At 45.9% G+C, this 12041-nt stretch overlaps 1 long non-coding RNA gene across 3 annotated transcripts; it reads left to right on the top strand.

Annotated features, from left to right (window-relative positions):
- Positions 1-463: 463 nt before the first annotated feature.
- On the top strand, positions 464-6354 carry LOC127341018 (uncharacterized). Of its 3 annotated transcripts, none has more exons than XR_011754698.1 (8): positions 464-696; positions 810-1587; positions 1777-1880; positions 2043-2308; positions 2890-3031; positions 3761-4125; positions 5049-5233; positions 5425-6354. It is a non-coding gene; the product is annotated as an uncharacterized lncRNA (long non-coding RNA). The 3 variants fall into 3 exon arrangements; XR_011754697.1 differs by having other exon boundaries at positions 5046-5233; XR_007875128.2 differs by lacking the exon at positions 2890-3031 and having other exon boundaries at positions 5046-5233.
- Positions 6355-12041: the final 5687 nt, after the last annotated feature.

Genomic DNA, 12041 nt, shown 5'->3' with positions numbered 1-12041 from the left:
TAAGAATGACCTCATCTGCACGGGTGCAGAGGAGGAAGATGACTCAGGCTGGGCCAAGGTCATGGCGCCGCTCGCTGGAGGACATCACTACCTCCCGTGGTGAGCTCTTTCCTTCTTGTTCCTTCCTCCCTATTTTAGCTCTTCCTTCTTGTTCCTTCCCTATTTTAATTTCTCTTCCTGTAGCGAGGAAGGGAGCTATTTCCTAGATTAAAGCATGATTACTGCATAGTTTGAATTTATGGTCCTTATCCCTTCCATCCTTGAGTGCTTTAGCCATCAGTGTTTGAAACATCTTAAAGCCTATGTTCCTATGAAAAGATTCCCGTCTGGTTTGTTATTTTGTATTTATTAAAATATTTTTCATATGTGTTATTTTCCTCCGGCTGTAATTACGGAACATTTGAGGAGAATTATGGTTAAACTTAAATTATACATGCAAGTTTATGAATTCTCTATCTATGCTCACACTTATCTTGATTGGTTATTATTTAATAATACCATTAATATTGTCCTCATTTTTTAATGTGGTTTTAATGCAAAGATAGGTTCTTGTTGGCGTTACAAGTTCTATTAAAAATTTGTTTGAGTGCAACCTACACTACATCATGGCATGAATGCTCAGATATCCATTTTTGTTGCTACTGCAGCTGTGTTCTACCACTTCCCACAATAAATAAAAGAAATTATAGAAAGAAGGTAAATCTTTTTACCATTAATGTTGGTGCCAAGGTTTACTTCTGTGAAAATATATGTTCCTCATTTTCAGTTTGCCATGCTTCCTATTCATAGCTTATATCATACTTTGTCAGGTCAACTCATTGTTCTTCATTTCGTTCAATTAATGGATCTTGGCTACGGCATCTTGTGATGCAACTATTAAGTATTTTACTTGTGAAAACTATCAAGAAGCTTGCATGCTTCCGACAACTGTGACTGATTTTCTTTATTGTTACCTCTTTACGTCAGTCTTAATTTTCTGCTTTTCATTGGTCAGTTAATCTACCTGCTATCCTTAACTGATATGCAGTTAAGCATCTGAAACTTTGTGCTGCACAGGTTGCAGCTGTAGGGGCGATGTCTTTCAGGTTGTGTGGAATCCAAATTTGGAGACTGTTGGCCTTCCATGCTGCGGACAAAAGGGTGATGAGCCCGCCTCCTACCACCAACCCCGTGCTTGCTCGTTGGTTAGGACGACCGGAGGAGGCACGGACACCAGATCCATCGGGATTGAAGATGGTTCTTCCAGGGAGGAGAAAAGATGAAGATTTGAAGAGAAGGCGGAGCGGGGGAGACCGGCTGCGGCGGCCAGGGCCCGTCGACGAGCGCCTCCACAGGAGGTGGCGCTGAGAGACCGGCTGTGTGACCACGGCCGACGAGCTCGATGAGATGGTGGGCTAGGGTTAGCCGTTGCGAGCGCGCCGGCGAGTCCGCCATGAGCGGATCCCTGCTTCCTCGCTGCATGTGTTAGTGAGGTCTGCTTCTCCCTCCTCTTTCCGTCTCCTCCTTTCCATCTCTAACTTCTTGTTTCTCTTCTTTTGTGTAGCGACCAACACTGGGAAGGGAACGACTAATCAACCAGAGAAGTAGGTGATTCCCCAACTCTTCTTATTCCATCTCCTAGAACGGCCTCTTATCTCCCTAAATTTCCTTTTGGATCTCGATTTTGTTTGGTTCTGGGTTCTCCTCTTTAGGCTCCAGCAAAAAAGATATTTTTAAGTCGATGGCCATTGATCTTAAAGTAACAAGACGATTGATGTTTTGTATGGCTTGCTGCAGATTTTTGCAATTTGTACAAGATTTAAGTAAGAAAAGTCAGAAGAAGAGGATCTGTAGGAGCAGGTCAACCATGGCCAGATGCACACGTATTTGATGAAATGCAGGTATTTGTACGAGGCTTCTCTTATTTTCTTTTTGCCCATATCTTTCTATGCATCTTATCATCATGGTGATTGTATGGAGTTTGTGGAGTGGTTATATGCAAGGAGGAGGTATCAGGTTTTACCAGTAATCATAATTCTGATTTGGTACTATTTTCTTTCCAGCAATGAAGGTGACTTTCCATCATAAGGTCTTAGACCAAGCACCATGCTGCGGGTAGTCCCGGCCTCTACACAAGTGCTTCTCCGCAAGCATGAGCGCATCCAGTAGCGGCGAGGTCGACATCCTGGTCGCTCCTTTCTTCGTTTTTGCTAGGACTTCCTGTTGTGCGATTATACCTTGTTTTTTGTGCCTAGCTGACAACCATTATGCCGCTGTTATAAGTCCGTCTAGGGATGATCACGGCATCACCGGTTGGATGGGCTTGAAGGTATTTGATAATTTACAACTTTGCATCTTTGTTGCCTTCAAGTACAGGAAAAAAATAGTTCATGAGAATGTGTAGGACTTACGATTAACAATCTGCAATATTTTAGCATTTCCCTTACTATCCATTCAAGTGTTTAATGTGTTAATTATTTTACAAAAAATGTTACGACTTTAGTTGCAACTTTGGTGTGGTTTTATGTTCAGACAATTTACTTTTATCCTGCAGTTGAGTGGATATGCTTTGATCTGAAGGGAATAATTTGGTGGGGTTGGTCATTAAATATTATGCGTGGTGAAATTTGGAAATGGTCTAATATATTTCATTGCTTCCGTGAATTAGATTCATTCTAAGTATCCCGGTTTTATGCCAAAACCAGCTATCTATCTTCTTCATCTTTTCAAAATATGGCATGGTGCCTTTTATTTCTGTGTAATTATCATTATCATTAGGTGAACATACAAATTTATTTGCATTCAAGCATATAGATTGCTTTGCCAGAATGTCACCAACTCAAAGCTTGATATGTATGATTTTATCTTGCCTAAAAATAAATCATGCCTCTTATTTTTTTTTTTTGACAGATTGGTCTTGAGGGTAATGAGTAGAAAAAAAATCATTCTGTGAGTCAATTGGATTGGCTCAGTTTATTTGAGAAGGCGGAAATAACTCAATGAAAGACATATATTTTGTTATGGGAATAGCCATTTACGTTTTCTTGATATGGTAAGATGTCTTTCCTTTACTTTTTCTTGAAAGGTAATTGCCTTTGCCTATATTTTGTCTGCTGCTGCTGTTTTTATTCCTCAGATCGCACATATCATGGATTTTTTTTTTGCAATGTGGGCTTAGTTTGCGGTCATAATGTTCAACTAATTGTTTGAGAGATAACAGCTATTATTTTAGTCCTATGAAGCAGAGTTGCTTCTCTGGATGTTCTCCCCATGAATACAATGGGTTTGATTTTAATCATAATATTGATATTCTTTTCAGTTCAGCTCATGGTTTGTCGTATAATAAACAAAAGAATATTCTTCAGCTTTTAGTTTGTTCATGTGATTCACGATAGTTATTACCGTGTGTGCATGTTGTTTAATATGTGGTATGAAAATATTGTTTTCTTCTATTTCTAATGAAATTATGGTTCTATAATCCAACACATTTTTCACCCCTTAACAAATCAGTGATAATCTAATGGTCTTCTATATGGTTGCCTTAAATCCCAAGTCAAAAAGCTTTTCTTTCTTCTCTTTCTGATTCCACTGAATTTTTTCAAAAGTATTATACCATGATGTGCTCTGATGGATGGATATGGCAAAGAGAAAAAGATAGCCTGCTCTTGGTTGGTTCTTATTTGACCTGACTAATTAATTTGTGAATGAGCAGTTAGGTTGTGAAATATTTTGACCCCACCTCGAGTCTCCAAATGCTTGACGTGTCTTTGTTTTGATTTAGGGACCCCGTGCCACCTATCGTCACCGAGCTCCTCTGCATCCACCATGTCCCTCCTCGTCATGTGTGGTGGCCAGAAGGCTCGCTTTACTGGAAGCGAGACAGACAAAGAGGCCAAGTCATATGCGCCATCGTCGCCCAAGTTGTGCACTGCCATAGAGACGAACAAGGAGGGGCCATCGCCATCATCCTTTCCCCTCAGTTTCCACAACAGAGCCCCTCAAACGCCACTGAGAGTCGACCTCGACGACGTCGTCATTCTCTCCTCAGGCTTGCCCCTTGCTATGTATAGCATCAGTGATCGATGATCGACTGAGACTACACAAAAAGAAAATAAAACTCCACTTGATGTCGAAGTCGAAACAATGGTGAGTGTCCTAAACCCTGTGTTATTAACCTTATGTAGGAACTTACATTGAAGGTAATTCCCAAGTTCTATGCATTTGTTTAAGAAAGGCAGAAAGTCCATTGTTTGAACGCTCTTTTTTTCAAAGATTTTTCCATGAACTCTTTTAGTTGATATCTACTTGTTTAGCAACGTTTTTTTCTAATCTGGCCGTAGATGATAGCTTTTAACTTTGTAGCTGCTGCCATTCTTTTTTCAGTGAAGAAAAACTATTTCATTTTCTTCAGTGTTCTGGAATCTTTTCCATAATTTTCATATGTGATATCAGCTTCTACAGTGAAGAAAGAATAGGTGTAAGATATTTTCCCCTCTTGGACAAGTGACCTGCTTCAAAGATATAGCCTATTTGGCCTCAGCGTTGTGATGATTTAGCTTACTAGATATGCCCACATATATCTGTGTATGCAATCCATCTTATCTCCGGAAGGTGCGGCTCTTAAGCACAAAAGTTAACCTACTTATAGTTTGGCCCCAGTTTAGTTTCGTTACCACATTTAGATTGATTGAATCCTTGCTGAACACTACAGATGTTTATTTGACTGCTCCTTTGGTTGTGGGAATTGGCAATTGCTCTAATCTAAAATGCGCTATGTATTTACAATACTCAATGAACAGTGCATTAGTTTTTTTTTATTTGCGTGCATTTATAATAGAAGAAATGTTCAGTCGACCTTACAATATCAGGTCATTTATAAATCAATAGTATTCTATCATTTAGGAAAACATTCAGGAATCACTGCTCTTTGCATTTTCATTCATTAGTCATTACTTGAGAATATCGTGTATTAGTTTCTTGACCGATTTTCCTGTCAAGCTGGATGGGTCATATGATCTTATGGTTCTAACAGTTTGGTCGCATCGTCCTGGTTGTATTGTCGCCAGCAGGACGACAGGACGGAGGCGCATCGGTGGAAAACTGGTCCTTGCTCCGGTTCATCAGGGAGGACAACGGTCAGGGGAACATCTGCAAGGCCTCATCTACGGTTTCTTCTTCGCTGAAGATGTTGGCGTGCCTTCGTCGGGCTATCTCTCTCTGTGGAATCCTGCTACGCGGCGAGGGCGGAGATCAGGTCATCGCTCGCACTCCTCCTATCCGATTTAATCCCAGAAGATCTCATCGATGCTTATAGGGTGTTCGATTAAAATCCTAGCTGAGATTAATTTATGTAATATTTATGCTCCATCTATCTATTTGCAATATTGCAATTAAGGTGTTGGGATGTTAAGGAGAGATGTCATACGGCCTTTTTTTTCCATCCAGGTTGCTGCCGCAGTTCACAAATGCCATGGTCTGAATTGACCGGTCATATTGGGCTCACAGGTTAATGTCTGTTTTTGTCCTTGACTGATTGCTTTTTCAAGGTGGTTTCATATATTTGTTGGGAGTAACCATTCCGAGGTTGCTCTACAGAAGAAGTAGCTCTATTTTATAGGACTGCTGTAACAAACCAGGAATCTAGACAATAAGCTTCATCAGCAGCAGCTTCCCTGGTGTATGTACTTGTTTGTTTTTCTTGCCTCTCTTTCTGTGATGTTTTAATACTGTCCGTCTTTATCATAATTGTTTATAGATTATGAATTATGAATTGCTAATACAACAGTGGACATCAGAACTGTATTCTTGAGCTCCCATTCTTAATTGGACACCACAAGAGTACACCAGTTTGCTCGACCTTTGTGAGCCCATCACGGTTCTCAAGTGCCTTGATGAAACACCGCATTTTTATTTCATAAAAGTCGATGGTATGGTTTTGCACTTGCTAAATAAATCTGTGTCGCTGTCTATTACCTTGGTACACATACCGCATTTTTATTTCATAAAAGTCGATGGTATGGTTTTGCACTTGCTAAATAAATCTGCGTCGCTATCTATTACTTTGGTACACATATCGGCATGTTTTCAGGTGCATGTATCAGTCTTGGTCTATGAGGAGATGCGTGATATTTATGATGATGTGCTGGTGGCGACCTCGATCTTGAGCCACCACACCTGGCTTCTACCACCATGCAGTTATCTTACTGCATTTAACTATATGCATTTTTCGTGGCGTTGTTTTTTCTTTTCCTGAACCTTTAGATATACCGATGCAAGGCTGTAGAGAGAGTATACTTTCGTGGGGAGCTGCCACCCCTTGTTGGCAGTGTAAACTTGGCCTTCTTTGGCTCTCTTCTGTGAGATTGTACACATTTCCATGGTGTGTTATCGAAAAAAATTACTGCAGCATCTCGATGTAATGGTGTGTCTTCGAAGAAACTAAAGCAGTTAAATTACGACCTATTTCTTATAATAATTAAATATTGTAAACTTATGGTTTAAATTTTGATTTGATTCTGTCATTTGCGCGATAGCGCAACCGGTCATCTAGTAGTGGAAGAGATGCAATACACAACGGGATGATAGCACAATGGTGGCAAAGAATGTTACGAGCGACCAACAGTAAGAAAAGAGGGCACCTTGTCTTCTTATGATGTGTGGGTGAAAAAAAGTGCCACATAAATGAATAGCCAAATGAAAATTAACATTTTCTATCAATTATATTTTAAACTATTTTTCTATTTCTGTAGCAATGCACGGATATTCAACTATTTTTTTGTAAAGGCAGGGCTGAAGCGGTTTTGAACTCGTGGAAAATTTGTCCCACTTTTTTGTAACTATCAAACTTCCGTAAATCACAGACTGAAACAATCACATATTATCAACTTTCAGGTTTATGGTTTCATTAGATAAGGGGTTTTACAATGACAGACGAATGACAGATTTGCTTCTAGTATAAATATAGGAAGAAATATAGATGCACCAGTGTTGTTCATGATTTGGTCGTCAAGCCTAAAAGAAATCTATACATTTATCAATCTATGTATACACCATGCAAGAAATATGCTCTTGCGTGAACGTGTGAAGCTGCTAACAAACCGTATTGTACTCCGTACTACTACACTGTACCACATGCCTACATTTCTTCTATGCCTTGCTTCCGTGCGTATGCGGCACCCAATACGAGATGCGTCTCTTACAAAGCGTCGTCATCAACAGATTGAAACAAGATCAAATCCATATGGTCGAAGAAATCCTATCCGTGGGCAGTCCATCACTGCTGCACCCGCTTGCTTCCTGGCGCCACTCGTCCAAAGTGTGGTCAATCGCCATAGCCAACTCGCGGTAGTCCAGTTGGTCCAAGAGAGCCTGCTCGTCATTGGACATCGGTAGCTGAACCTGATCGTCCTGCCCATCCATGACATGTTCTTGTGCAACCTCGCAGCTGGTAGCCAAGACAGTTTCACTAGCCGCGCCCATCTCCTCGACAGCCTCGGTGAAGTCGTCGATGTGTTGTATGGCCTTGCGGGCAGATCTCACCTCATAGTCAACATTTCCGGTGGTGGCCGCCGTGGTGATCATGTCCATGGCCTCGTCGATATCGAACGCGAAGTAGATCCTAGCTCTCTCTGCTTGGTGGTGCGGCATGACGTCTTCGGCAGTCGCGGATGCTGCTAGCATCTTAGGGAGGGCCTCCCTAAGCTCAGCCAGGGCGTCCAGCACGACGGTGTTGGTCTCATCCGCCGCGGCCTTGTCAATGGTCTCTCCGAGCACTCGGACGTAAGCGGCGAAGCCAGCCTCGTTGGCGGTTTGCTCATTGTCAGCGTTCTGCACCGCTGCCATCATGTCGACCTCATTCGACAGAACCTTATCGTTGACGTTTTCTTCTTCTTCTTCTTCTTCTTCTTCAACCAAGACAGTTGCCATCTCTGCCATCTCCTGGACGACCTCGGCGAAGTCCTCGATGTGTTGTATGGCCTTGCGGGCAGATCTCACCTCATAGTCAACATTACCGGTGGCGGCCGCCGTCGCGATCATGTTCATGGCCTCGTCGATGTCGAACGCGAAGTAGATCCTAGCTCTCTCGGCCTGGTGGTGCGGCATGACGTCTTCGGCAGTCGCGGACGCTGCTAGCATCCTAGGGAGCGCCTCGCTGAGCTCGGCCAGGGCGTTCAGCACGTCTTGGTCGGTCTCGTCCGCTGCGGTCTTGTCAATTTTCTCTCTGAGCAATCGGACGTAAGCAGCGAAGCCAGCCTCCTCGATGCATGGTTTGATATGTGACGGCGTTCTGCGCCGCTGCCATGATGTCGACGGCCTTCAAGGTAATCTGATGGTCGACGTATTCTTCTTCAACCTGGCAGCTGGTAGCCAAGGCAGTTTCTTTTGTCGCGGCCGTCGCTGCCATCTTCTCGACGACCTCAGCGAAGCCATGGATGACCTCTCTGGCCTTGTGCGCGGAACTCACCTTCCAGTCAACTTTACCCGTTGCGGCTGCCGCCATGACCATCTCCATGGCGTCGTCGATGTCGAACGCGATGTCGTTCCTGGCACTCTCGGCCTGGTGGTGGTGCTGGACGTCGTCTTGGGCTGTGGCGGACACTGCTAACACCTTTGGGAGGGCTACGGTGAGCTCCTCCAGGTAGTGCACTCTGTATTTGTCGGTCTCGTCCGCCGCGATCCTGTTGATGGTCTCTCCGAGCTTTCGGACGAAACCCGCGAAGAAGGCAGACAGCTCGATGTTGTGGGCGTTCTGCGCCGATGCCATCACGTCGAGAGCTCTTGTGCACGTAGAGAAAGGGCATGCATGTCGCTATATATAGGCAGAGGCCGCACAGGGAATATGGTTCCGGTGAGAGTCGGACATGGGAACAGGGTACGATTTCGTATCGATAGTAACTCTACCCCGGATCGGACTGGCCAGGACACGGTGGCACGAGGACATCTACACGACGCCCTTCTTTGGGCCATACCCGAGACGGATTACTACGGGAAAGAAGGACTTTGCCGTGCAACAATTCACACGGCAAAGGGCTCTATACGCACGGCAAAGACTTTGCCTTGCGACCCCGCACGGCAAAGATCGCACGGCAAAGTTTCCGACGGCAACGACATCTTTGCCGTGTGCGTCACGAATATTGCACGGCAAAGGCTTTGCCGTGCGTCGATTTCTTTGCCGTGCGCTAATAGCCTTTACCGTGCTGACTGCCTTTGCCGTGCGTCGTGAGGCTCTGCCGTCCAGGCTGCCTTTGCCGTGCGCCATTTCTAAATACCGCACGGCAAAGCCTAGTTTTGAATTTAAAAAAATTACTGTCCGCCACCGCTTGCATCTGCCGCTGCGTGTCATGGCGCCAGTCCATCGTCGCGTCCAGGTTGCCGCGCGCCAGGCCGCCGTCGCGTCCGCGTCGCCGTGCGCCATGCCGAGGCCGAGGCCGCCATCGTCGCGTCCGGGTCACCGCGCGCCAGGCCGCCGTCGCGTCCGCGTCGATGTGCGCCAGGACGAGGCCGCTGTCATCGTGCTCCATGCCGAGGCCGAGGCCGCCGTCGTTGCGTCCGGGTCACCGCGCGCCAGGCCGCTGTCGCGTCCGCGTCGATGTGCGCCAGGACGAGGCCGCTGTCGTCGCGTCCGCGTCACCGTGCGCCAGGCCGAGGCCGCCCTCGTTGCGTCCGGGTCGCCGCGCATCAGGCTGCCGTGCGTCCGCGTCGCGGCGTGCCAGGCCGAGGCTTCCGCGCCGCCGTGCGCCAGCCCGAGGCCGCCGTCGTGCCTCCGCGTCGCCGCACGCGAGGCTGAGGCTTCCGCGCCGCCGTGCGTCCGCGTCGTCGTGCGCCAGGCCGAGGCCGCCCGTCGTGGCGTCCGGGTCGCCGCACGCCAGGCCGCCGTGCCTCAGCGTCACCGCACGCGAAGCTGAGCTTCCGCCCTGTCCTGTCCAGCACGAGAGAGAGAGCTAATTATTTAGGAGAGAGAAGGGAAAGCAATGGAGAGACAGAGCGCGCTCACGGTGGAGATATTTTGGTTGAGGCTCCATGTGCGCGGGGTCCCCACATCCAGAAGGGAAAGCACAGGGAAGGATTGGAGAGATGAAGGCCGTTGGATTTTTAAAGATCTAACGGTGCAAGGAGTAGATCCGTGGGATATAGCTTCTTTGCCGTGTGTAGTGTCCTGGTACACGGCAAAGAAAACTGCCGTGCGGCGAATCTTTGCCGTGTGCTGGTTTCTTTCGTTGCCGTGCGTGTATTGTTTGCCGTGCGCTGATTTCTGCCATTGCCGTGCGGTCTTCTTTGCCGTGCGTTTAATCGAGTCTTTGCCGTGCGTCATTTCTTTGCCGTGCATTTTCCTAACTTTACACGGTAAAGATTTCTTTGCCGTGTGAGGACGCATGGCAAAGAAAGGCTGCACGGCAGTGCCTATTTTTCCCGTAGTGTATTCCAGTACATGCAGTACTCTAGCTGGCTTACCAGGACTAAGGTATCCTATCAAGTATCATGGACATGGAGACGACCCACCAAAACCAAGACACTTATTTTTGGAAGTCTTAATTAGTTCATCAGGGGAAGAGCGGCCATAGAAAACATTGCATTGGCGTCAGAGTTAGTGCAATACGCAAATATGAGAAGAACATGGTTTCAACATGAAGATACCATCACAAGAATTTCAATGTGAATAATCCGGCAGGAAACACCAATCGCAATCCATTACCTGGAAGATGGGATGCCTGAGGGGCTTGGAGTTGGAGCAGCCCGGGCAGTCCAGGACGTCCATCCCCATGAACACATTCTGCTTCTTGACCACGATGCCCTCTCCCTCTTGCCGGCTCAACTTGCTGCCTTTGCTGATCCCCTCCATCACCATGGTAGCCCGGACCTGCAGATTAGAACGCACTGGTCAATTCCAACAGTTGAACCTGCCTGATTTGTTAGGGGTATATGGCGGCGATTAGCAGAGAAGAAGCAACAATGCAACCTTTATACTATTAAAAAGAATCAAAAATTTCGTGTATAGAAAAAACCAACAAGTTCGTGCGCGAGTATGGTTTTCTCCAAGATTTTTTAGGGCACGTGTTGGTGTTGTGGGTGGAGGGTGGGGCAGTGCATGTGGCCAGGTTGTGGGGTTTAGCATTAGCAATGGCGCATCAGTACTGGTGCGCCACTCACATCCGAAACAACACATTTCCTGGACTTACCAGTGGCGCACCTTGGTGTGCTGCGCCACTGGTAAATCTGGCACTATGGTCAATTAGGTTTAAAAATAGCAATGGCGCACCTCTTTACATATTGCGCCACAGGTAATTTGCTAGTTGTGGAGCACCTGTTTTTGGTGCGCCACGACTATTATGGTGTGCCACTGATAGTGATTTTATGGCTAAGCTTTTTTCTAGTAGTGGACTATGGTAATTTCTCAGATTCTGGTGATACACCGTTGCCCGGGCGAGTGCTACATCCCGGACTTCATCCAACACGTCCACATCGTCTTCGATTTCTTTGGTCGATGCAACCTCTTCATATTCTATAACTCGTGGAGCTGGTGTGTAATTTATACTAGAAGAATGGCTTCGGTGCCATGAACCAAGAAGAATGGAGTATTCTGCGTGGCCGTGTTTGGAGTTGTTCGCAGGATCCATAGAATAGAGGGGAGCTCCTCAATCCAAACGCGCTTGGCCCTTCCCAATGGTGTTAACACCGTTTCTTGATGCCACTGCATTTAAAAAAAAGAACTAACAAGCAAAAAATAAAAACAAGCAAACAAAGACTAAAAACAAGACAAATAAAATACAATGCAAAATCAAAAAAGAGATAAGAGAGCTCACACTGATGTTACCTCCCCAAGGTTTGGTGAGACACGGTGGCAGAAATATCTTCAGGCGCCCGAAAATGTCTTGCAATTACCATGGGAATTGCTATGAGCTTCTCACGCAGCAACCACTATAATGTAACTCTTCTCAGCTCCACGGCAATGGAGCCAGAAAATGTCTTGATGACGTTGGGACTCCAAGTGCAGAGTGGTGTGTCAGCGTAGTATTTTCCACACAAGGGTGACTCGAGGGTTTATATCGAACTATCGGGGAACT

Source organism: Lolium perenne, chromosome 3 (assembly GCF_019359855.2).
Source record: "Lolium perenne isolate Kyuss_39 chromosome 3, Kyuss_2.0, whole genome shotgun sequence".
Lineage (NCBI taxonomy): Eukaryota > Viridiplantae > Streptophyta > Magnoliopsida > Poales > Poaceae > Lolium > Lolium perenne.
Note: the sequence above shows the minus strand (reverse complement) of the source record. Positions and strands in the feature narration are given on the sequence as shown.